Here is a 10,591-nt window from a genome sequence, read left to right on the forward strand (position 1 = left end):
AGATTCCACCTCATGCCAGTCAGAATGGCTAAGATCAAAAACTCAGGTGACAGCAGATGCTGGAGAGGCTGTGAAGAAAGAGGAACACTCCTTCATTGCTGGTAGAATTGCAAGCTCGTCCAACCACTCTGGAAATCAGTTTTGCAGTTCCTCTGAAAATTGGACATAGTACTAACAGAGGATCTAGATATACCACTCCTGGGCGTATACCCAGAAGATGCTCCAACATGTAATAAGGACACATGCTCCACTATGTTCATAGAAGCCTTATTTATAATAGCCAGAAACTGAAAACAACCCAAATGTCCCTCAACAGAGGAATGGATACAGAAAATGTGATACATCTACATAATGGAGTAGTATTCGGCTATTAAAAACAATGAATTCATGAAATTCTTAGGGAAATGGATGGGTCTGAAGAATATCATCCTGAGTGAGGTAACCCAATCACAAAAGAACACACATGGCATGCACTCTCTGATAAGTGGATATTAGCCCAGAATCTCAGAATACCCAAAATACAATTCACAAACCACAAAAAACTCAAGAAGAAGGAAGACCAAAGTGTGGATACTTCGTTCCTTCTTAGAAAGGGGAACAAAATACCCATCTAAGGAGTTGCAGAGCCAAAATATGGAGTAGAGACTGAAACAAGGACAATCCATAGATTGCTCCACCTGGGAATTGTTTGCATATTCAATTATCAAACCCAGACACTATTGTTGATGTCAGAAAGTGCTGGCTGACAGGAGGCTGATAGAGATGTCTCCTGAGAAACTCTGACAGTGCCTGACTAATACAGAAGTAAAGTCTCATAGCCATCCATTGGACTGAGCACAAGGTCCCCAATGAAGGAGCTAGAGAAAAGACCCAAGGAGCTGAAGTGTATTGCAGCCCCTTAGGAGGAACAACATTATGAACTAACTAGTACCCTCAGAACTCCCAGGGACTAAACCATCAACCAAAGAGTACACATGGTGGGACTCTTGGCTCCAACTGCATATGTAGCAGAGGATGGCTTAGTCGGTCATCAATGGGAGGAGAGGCCCTTGGTCCTGTGAAGGTTCTATGCCCCAGTGTAGGGGAATGCCAGGGCCAGGAAGTGAGAGAGGGTGGTTTGGTGAGCAGGGGGAGGGGGGAGGAAACAGAGTTTGTTTTTTGTTTTTGATATGTTTTTGGAGGGGTAACTAGGAGAGGAGATATCATTTGAAATGTAAATAAAGAAAATATCTAATAAAAAGTAAGAAAGAAAGAAAGAAAGAAAGAAAGAAAGAAAGAAAGAAAGAGAGAGAGAGAGAGGAAGGAAGGAAGGAAGGAAGGAAGGAAAGAAAGAAGGAAGAAAGAAAGAAAGAAAGAAAGAAAGAAAGAAAGAAAGAAAGAAAGAAAGAAAGAAAGAAGGAAAGAAGGAAAGAAAGAGAATATCAAAGCAGAGCTGGATACCAATTTCTCCACTATCCCCCAGCCCTTACCTGTTACAGCATATGGCTGGCATAACCAACCCCCTACCCTAAACTTCTCCAGACTTGGGGATGAGGGTACCCTTCTCCTAGACACCCTTCATTATATCGTCCAACCATTTTGGTTACCTGTTCCTTTTGTCTACCCTGTACTCTCTTGACCAGTGTCTTGCCCCAGGTTGTCCCTCTCAGTCAGTAGCTCCCCTTCCCTCAACTCTTCCCTCTGCTCACATGGCCTGGCTCAGGGTCATGTTCACTCTGGACTTTCCCATATGTCTCTGCCTTTGGTTATGCTTTTCCTTTTATGTACAATAAACTTCCTCCTCCACTATACCTAGGAGCCGTTGTGCCCTTCCTTTTTTCATTCAATTGGCATTAAAAAAAAATGCCTATGCTCTCTCTGCACCTACTCAGGCACAAAACTTTGCTGAGGCTTCTAAGTCCTCTGGGCTCTCCACTCAAGCATGGCAGGAACCATGAAATCACCTCTGTCTGGGAAGCTACTTTTGAACTGAAGCAACTCATTGGACATTCCCTCAGACATGCCTTCACCCATCCCAGAAGATCCTACCAACTCACTAGGTGAGCTTCTGCCCCCTTTAACCCTAAAGGAAGCTTCTCTGTACTTTAAGCCATGGTTTAGTAGGCTCGCACCTTCATGTAATAAACAATGCACTGGGATTGAGAAGTACCTGCTTACTTCCCTTCCCAACCATGGAACCCCAAAAGCTATTAAATGCCTTAAGTAAGAGAGAAACTATTCAGATCTCAACACACAGACTAGGTAACCCTGCTTGCAGAAAAGGGAATGACTTTCCTCCATTTCTAATGAATCCACAGTAGAATGAAATGAGACCTGTAGGTTTCTGAATGACTGAACTATGTCAGTCATTGTTTTGAACCCATACCATGTTATTAATGCTAATAAGCCCCATCTCCTGAAGAGATCATGGTGTGGCTGGGACAGTAGAATAGCAACTACAGAAATGGAGCAGACTGAAGTTCAGGAAGGGCTGGGCTCAGAGGAAGTCAAGGTAAGTAGCTATCCAAACCAGGTGCCCAACCCAGCCGATTAGAGGAGCAAAAGCTCAGCTGAGCCTCTGGGGACCAAGAACAGTAGGGGTGAGAAAGGTGGGAGCCAGGATAGGGAGAAGAGGGATGCTTCTTGTACCTTTCATTTAATCTATAAACATGCTCTTCCTCTTGTTAAATGGAGGCTAAGGGGAAGTCATTAAAGATCTGAGGCCTCTCTGTGACAGGAAGATGAAGTAAGCTGGAAAGAGGCCAAGCCAGAGAAAGGGGGACCAGTTCTGAGGCCTGTTCTCTGCCTTCCTCCAGGATGAGCCATCTTCTAATTATAACCTGGCCCTGAAACCACAGAGATGATACAGCATGAGGGGTCCCTGGGATTTCTAAGGGCCTGACAGACAAGGGAACTGGTACATGCTCATTCTGCACTTAAGGGTTTTGCTATGGAGCCATATTTCTATCAGCCTCCCCTTTCTAATACCTAGAGTTCTAATGAACTCAGTTACTATGTCACCATTGTTTGGAATCTCTATCCTAGAATTCACCAAAGGTCTCTATCCTAGACTGTTTTGTAATGTGACCTCTTTGGAAAGTGTCAGAATTCAGAGTGAGTCTTAACTCAATTGACCTGGGGTGGAAGGAGGCCAATGGGGTGTGAGTCACAACAAATAGGAGGATTCATTAGTCTGGAGCTTGAGAAAGACTTGGGTCTAAGACAATCACTTCTGGCTTCTCACGTGCTAACTTAAAACTCGGTGAGTTAAGACAAGGCTAAAACAAAGACTACATGATGCTCTCTTATTAATGACCTTAGTTGCTTAGACGTAAAGCAAAAGGAAAGGGGGGAAGAAGCAGAGGCAGGGTTGGTCATGGACAAATACAGACCTAGATCATCTTGGAAAAATGAACGAAATTTTATATTTTGTTTCCCCACCCCTACCCCAAATCAGAGTTGATGGCACAAAAAGTGTCTCAGTGATGATGGGCCAAGGATAGGTTCATGCTGGGTCTCTGTTGTACTATTCTCAGTTCTGCAACCACAGGCAACTGGTTGAACCCCTCTGAGCCACAGCTTCCTTGCTTATCAGCTATATGTTAAAAAATAAACAAGGCAAACATTCCCTTTCTTTGATATTTTTCCATTTTTCAGGGTGTTTGTGTGTGTGTGTGTGTGTGTGTGTGTGTGTGTGTGTGTGTGTGTGTGCAAATGCAAGTGCACATGTGCGTACTCTTGTGTGTATACATTTTCATGTGTGTAGGTACACATATATGGGTATTCATGTGGGGGGGCTGGATTTGACACTGATAATCATCCTTAATCACCCTTACAAACATTCCTTATTCGTTGAGGCAGAGTCTCTCAATCAGACCCAGAACATGACTACATGGCTAGTCCTGTGAGATAGCTTGCTCTTGAGCTCCTGACTTTGGTTTCCAAGGCTGGGAATAGAGGCAGGCTGCCATGCCTACATGGCATTTACTTGGATTATGAGCTCCAGTTGTCATACCTACATAGCAAGCACTTTAAACACTTAGCCATCTTCCTAGGCCCTTGCCACTATTCTTAAATAACTATTATGTGTTAGGCACTGGACTTAGTGTCTTCTTTATATCTTCTCAAAAACTAAAACTCTGCAGTGGTCTGGATGTACTTTGTTCTCCAAAGACACATGTACTGTAAGTTTGGTCCCTACTGTGGTAATGTGAAGGTGGTGGGATCTCTTAAAATTGGAGTCCCATAGGACATTATTAAGGCATTAGTACTGAGCCCTGTGATAGGAGTAATACTGACAGTGTGAAATTGGTGACTAGGGTTTGTAAAGTAAGGTGACCCCATGTACTTGGTCTGTTCTCCATATGGCTTTTCCTTGTCTTCTTCCAAAGTCAAGAAAGTTTTGATGAAGCCAAACACCACACTGTTTGGACCTTTCATCCCTAAAACATCCTGAGAGCTCAGTAATCGTGAAGTACATAGCCATAAGAACTTATTACAGCAACTGGAAATGTAAGATGCTGTAAGTTAGGACTAACCAACCTGAGATCAGCACCAACTCTCTGACTCCTTTCTTCACCTGTGAAATTAGTACTCACAAACCTTTGTCCTGTGTGCAATCATACATTCTCTCTCTCTCTCTCTCTCTCTCTCTCTCTCTCTCTTCCTCTGCCCCCTCATTTTTCTCCCTCTTTCCCCGTCGATATTCAATTTCTTCTCCCCCATTCTCTTTCTCCCCTCTCCCTTTTCTCCTCCTCCTGTCTGTCTGCCTTTACCCATCTTTCTTTTAGAATGTTGATAGATGATCATTGACAGGTAATTAGGTGAATAAATAGATATATTTTCATTTTCTGTGGATAAATGCATATATTCATACAACCAATACTTAGTAGATGATAAGCATACAATTATTTCTTTGCTGGAAAACTAACCACTCTTCATTTTCTTAGCAGCCAGGTCTTCTTGTTCCTGAATACGGAAAACTTATACTTTAAGGTTAGTGGATGAAGAAAACAGTTAAGATTATATGAGAAATTTCAGACTTGTTGACCAAAGAAGGATTCCATTGTTATGCCTTGCCTCTTCTTTCTTCTTCTGGCTCCTTTCTGTCATCTGCCCTCCTCCTCTCCCCTTCTTCCACATTGTCTATTTCCTTCTGCACCTTCTTCCTTCTCTTCTCTCTTCCTGCTCCTCCTCTTTCCTTTCTTTTCCTCTTCCTCCTTGTATTCATTTGAGCAGCTATGTCTACTCATAGACCTAAGTTGACACAAAGGGCAACTCAGTGAGACAAGATAAGAATGCAGCAGGAGAATGTCGACTCTGGAGCCAAACAGTGTGAATTTGACATATGTAAGACCTCTGTACGTGGTACATGGTTAAGTTCTCAACTCTTCACTTTCATCATCTCATAAACGCATACTAACAGTATTAAGTAACAGTATTCACCTCCTTACCGTGGCAAAAACCAGAACAAGGGAAGCCCTTGGCAGAGCATCTGGGGAATAGTAACTGCACATCATTATTACCCCATATCCTTAGTGTTGGCCTCATTTTACAGATGAATACACAGTGTCAGGAGGCTGTGACTTCCCAATGATTGTACATCAAAGAACTCTCCATCACTCTTCAGAGAGGAAAAGAAGGCTGTGAAGTCAACCTGCAGAGACAGTCTCATTGAGAACCAATGTGAACTAGATGTAATTCCTTGAATGCTTTGTCTTGACCCAGTCAATCATACAATATTCTAGTGCCCACAGTGTCTGGGACACAGAGAAATCCAAGGGAATGTTAGATCCACAAGAGCTTCAGAAGCTGATAAGAAAATTAGGAGCAGGAATCATTTGGAATTGGAGCTTTTGAATGCTCTTGAGTGAGTGAGAAAGAGCCAGCCCATTAGTAGCCGTGGATAGAGTCTGAGGGGAAGGAAGGACTAACCTACCCCAGGAAATGCAACTAAGATACAACCTACCAAAAAATGGAGCCCACTGACCCTGAGAATAGGCTCATTGTGGGGCATGTTCTAGGAGCGGAGAACACAGTTCCTGCAAGGCCCCTGCCTGTCCAATTATCTTCCCCACAGTCCACATTCACCCTTCACTCATCACTTGGAAGAAACAGAAAGAGTCAAATGGCTGGTTAGGGAAGCAGTTGCCAGAGTGTTTTTGACAGGAAGCAGAGTCTTATCCTGAGGACGGCCTCAGTTGTCTTTCAGACTGAGTGTGACAGTCATAGCGTCTGTAGTTGACAGGTAGTCCTCCCTGAGACTTCCCAGGCTGACCTCCAGGCTGTGCTAAGGTGAGCAATGCAAAGGGTCTCATCACTTTTCCATATATGGACATTGAGGGCCATAGAGCTGGAGAGACTTGTCCAGAGCCACCAAGCAGCTAGCATCAGGATTATACCCTGACACAAAAATCAAGTTTATGTTCATCCCTGTTCTGGATATATGGTATATATCCATGGCCTCATATCTCTACCTCAATCCCATTAGCCAAGCAAGAAAACAACAGCAAGACTTAGAGATTCTGTCAGCCATTGCTGGGCTAGTCTTGTGAACATAACTTGAAAACTTTCTGTGCTGTTCATCAATTGCTATCAGTAGCCCAAAAGATAGATTCTGACATCTGCTTGAATTCAGATCCAGAGTCCACCCCAAACGACATCTTTGCCTGGGTCCTTTCATCTCTTGGTTTTCTCCTCTTTTAATGGGTAAAAGTACAGAGAATTATCCATTTACTTAAGGATCTCCCTAAACAGTCTTGCAGCTTCCCAGATGGATAGTGCTTGCCCATGAAGTCACAGTCTTAGTACTGGATATTTCCAAACATACAGGTGGCTCAAAGGCTCCACTTTCAGAATAGACACTAAAAGGCTGAACCCTAGATGATAGCATCAGCGAGGGCACTGGTTCCCAAAAGCTTAACTTACATTCACCCAAGGAGCATTCAGGAAACTCAGACTGGTCATCGTCATGTCTGTGGGTCCTAGTGGGAATACAGGCATCTGGTTTGTCCTTAGAAATATTTAGTTGTATTAGTTAACTGGGGCTTCTACAATAGAGTATTACAGAGTGGGTAGCTGATATGATAGAAATGTATTTTCTTGCTATTTTGGAGGTCCACTGTCAGAGGTCAAGACAGTGGCCAGCATGAGAGAATGCAGCCTTTGTCTCTTGCCCAGTATCCCTTGTTATCACACATCAGGAGCATTCCTAACACTCTTTCTGTATCACCTCTATCCCTGAAGGCATCTTCGCAAGGCATACTTCTTGTCTGACTGTAAGTCTAAAGGTGTCCTTTTGATATAGACATAGTCATATTGAATTAGGGACAGCCCTAATGATTTCTTTTAACTGGTTCTTCTGTATTTTTCAAATAAATTCACATCCATTAGCAAAGGGATTAGGACATCAACCTATCATCAACCATTATTTTTTTCTAGTACTAGAGTCTTTGTGTTGGTGTGTGTGTGTGTGTGTGTGTGTGTGCGTGCATAGTGCTGAAGAGCTAGACAAATGTATGGTAGGCAAGTACTCTCCCACTGAGTTATATCTCCTTTCTTCTTTAGGCCATTTATTTTAAATAGGAGCACACTAAAATGCCTAGGCTGGCTTTGAATCTGCAATCTTCCCGATCCAGCCTTCTACATAGGCAGGATTTCAGGCCTTGCTACAAGACCCTACTTCACCAGAATTTTGAGAGATGTAAGTCAACCCACAGCTTCCAGGTCTAAGAACCTACAATACTGGTCAGAGTTTCTAAAATAGGATACAGCCAGGAGCTACCAGGGCATCTCGAGTACCAGTGCTCCACAGGTCCTGTTTCAATGGTTTGTGGCACTGAGGTTTATTTGATAAACAGGAGACACTGCCGTTGTCGGTTCAGAGACCCTATTTTTAGGGCTTTTATTTTTCAAGACAAGAGCCTCACAAAAATCCAAAAGTGACAACTAATACAAAGACAGACTTTTGCCACATCCTCAATAACTAAAAGATTAACTTTTAATATTATATTAGTTATTTTAATGTTGTTCTCCATTTTATTATTTTCTATAACTTATATTTAATTTCCCACCCACATGCACAGGAAAATACTTACAAGGGTAATTGGGATCCTTCGTGCCTAACCACAGAGAGTAGCCTGGTGGAAGTATTTGTAGGCTGCTTTCTAAAGCCCGAGCTTTGCAAAACATTCCCATTATTATCTGCAGCCCTGGCTTGTTTAATCTTACAGATTCAGGGTTATTTAGTTATCCTTATGTTCCACCCCCGACTCACTTCATAACACTACCATCTGTCAGCCCAGGCCAGCCTAAGCCCAGCCTGGTGCAGCTGTCTCCCAGGAGGTGACCCCAGGCAAGTCACCTGTGAGGGCCTAGTCTGAGTGTAAGCCTCAAGGCCCACCGAGTCCAGCACACAACCATGGAGAAGCACAGTCTCCATAATGGAGTCTTGTCCCCAGATGCCTTCAGGAAGATGGTGTGCCCTTCTCCCACATGCCACCCAGCCTCCAGTGCAGGGGTCTTGACAATGGAGCAGGGAAAACCAGGCACAAAGATGACAGCTGCATAGAAGGGCTGGGAGAGAGACAGCCTTCCTCACTGCACAGCCTTACTTTATTTATAGATCCGCTGGCTCTTTAAGCGGCCTAGTTAAGGACACCTTCCCATAAATACATAGGAATGGATGTTATTCTAGAACCTACTGATAATATACACAGCTGTAGAGGTTGTCACTGGATTAACAACCCAACCTTTCTCTCAGCACCCCCTTTGCCCCCAAAATAGAAAATTAAAAGTGCATGGCTTTTATTTTTGATGTTTGCATACAAGAGAGAAACTCTACTTAAGAGTAACATAGTTTTCTATTTTGTTTGTTTGTGCTTTGTTGTTTTGAGAGCCAAAACATGATTTCTTAGGAAATAGTCAATGAGGAAGCAAGGCTACACCTTTGCAAAGCAGGGTGTGGGTCATTTTCTTTTATCCTTCCCTGGGAGCATCTATTTAACCCTAAAAATAATTCTCTCCTTTTGGAGGCTGCACGTAGCCATTCATTTCCCTGAAAAATATCATCGGCCAAACAGGATTCCAACTCTTTCTGATCCACTCACTTCCAGAGCTGTGAATGAGCCACAGCCCCAAGCCCCTGGTTTCTCCCAGTTTGTTCTACAGACTCTTAATTCTATTATCTGGCTGTAATTTAGCTCTGTGTCTCTCCAACATTCCTCCCTTTATTCTATCCCCTTTCTTTTTAATCGATTGATTCATCTGTAATTGGATTTTCTCTGGCTCTTACCAGCTATTAAAAGTAGCTGTGCGTGTGTGTGTATGTGAGGGACTGGGTGTGCTTTTTAACTGGGCTGCGCTTTTAGATGCCTTACAGTCTTCTATTCTGCCTGGCATTTCCAAGTATGAATTTAATTCCCTGGGCCCTAGTACGGCAGCAGGGATCAGTGGATAAAATATAAACTTTCAAAGCAGATAGAACCACAGCATATTTTGTTTCGTCTTGTTTAAGGCTGACATTTAGTAAGCTTGTACTGTATGCCAGCCTCTGCTCCAAGCACTTTATAAAGAATTAATAATCCTTACCACACCCTTTTAAGGTAAGCTTGGTTATTTCTCCATTTTACAAATGAGAGCATGATGCTTGAGGTGATGTGGGGAGGGAATAAGGAATTTGACCAAGGCCCCAAAACAACAAATAGGTGGTCAAGTTCTTGATCAAGGTTCAACTTTTTCAAATACATTCAAGTATGTATGAGTTTGGACAGGGTTTGCTTCCCTTACCGCTTTTATGTTTGCCAAATTAGTAAAAGCTGGTTTCCCTTGGAAGGTGAAGTCACAGTAGGGGATTTGCCGTGGTGTTAAGTACATGGTCTGCTCAAGTATGGGGACATTGCTAGTCAATTGTTGTCCCTGAATTGAGGATTAAGCCAATGACTCAATAAGGCAGCTTGGGGAGCACAGAACAGGCAGAGTGGTTTCTTTGTATGTTCACTAAGCCCCTGTAGTGTGTTTTGAAGAGACAGAAAAAGGAAACCAGGCAAATCTTGAAAGAATCACTGTAGAGACTGGGCTGTAGGCCCTCCATGGTACATAATGGTTCCACTCTCCAGACTTCCTGTCCCCTAATGTAACAAACAGGTCAGCAGAGCTAACCACCAACCACTAGCCACCACTAACTACCAACACTCTCCTGCAAAATGGGCCTCACTTTCCGCTCACACAGTTCAATTCCGCGAGAGCCAGCAGGGATGACAAAGCGATTCTCAGCTTCACTCCACATATAGTTCTTTACCCTTACCATAAAAACATAAAGGAGATGCTCAGAATCCTACTGGGAAACTGAGTCACATAATTCTTTCATGACTTGACCAGGAGGCAGAATCAAGTCCTGACACACCCTCTGTTCACTGAAATCCAGGCATCCCTAGATGTTTCAAAGTACAAGCGCAGAGACTGAAAAGATGAGCAAGCAGGCTGTAGGAAGGGAGCCAAGCACGAGGAAGCAGAAACTCCTAGACACCAGATGGACCAAATGGATACCATGAAATGCTTGCTGTTCAAGCATTGCTTACAGTGCATAAAATTCTGAGTCCACTTATTTTCAAGA

The 10,591-nt window shown here is 43.2% G+C and overlaps 1 pseudogene; it reads right to left on the bottom strand.

Moving 5' to 3' along the window:
- LOC116104521 overlaps nt 1-10,264 on the bottom strand; it is a 19,770-nt pseudogene extending 9,506 nt beyond the window's left edge.
- Between the last annotated feature and the right edge of the window lie 327 nt (nt 10,265-10,591).

Source organism: Mastomys coucha, unplaced genomic scaffold (assembly GCF_008632895.1).
Source record: "Mastomys coucha isolate ucsf_1 unplaced genomic scaffold, UCSF_Mcou_1 pScaffold22, whole genome shotgun sequence".
NCBI lineage: Eukaryota > Metazoa > Chordata > Mammalia > Rodentia > Muridae > Mastomys > Mastomys coucha.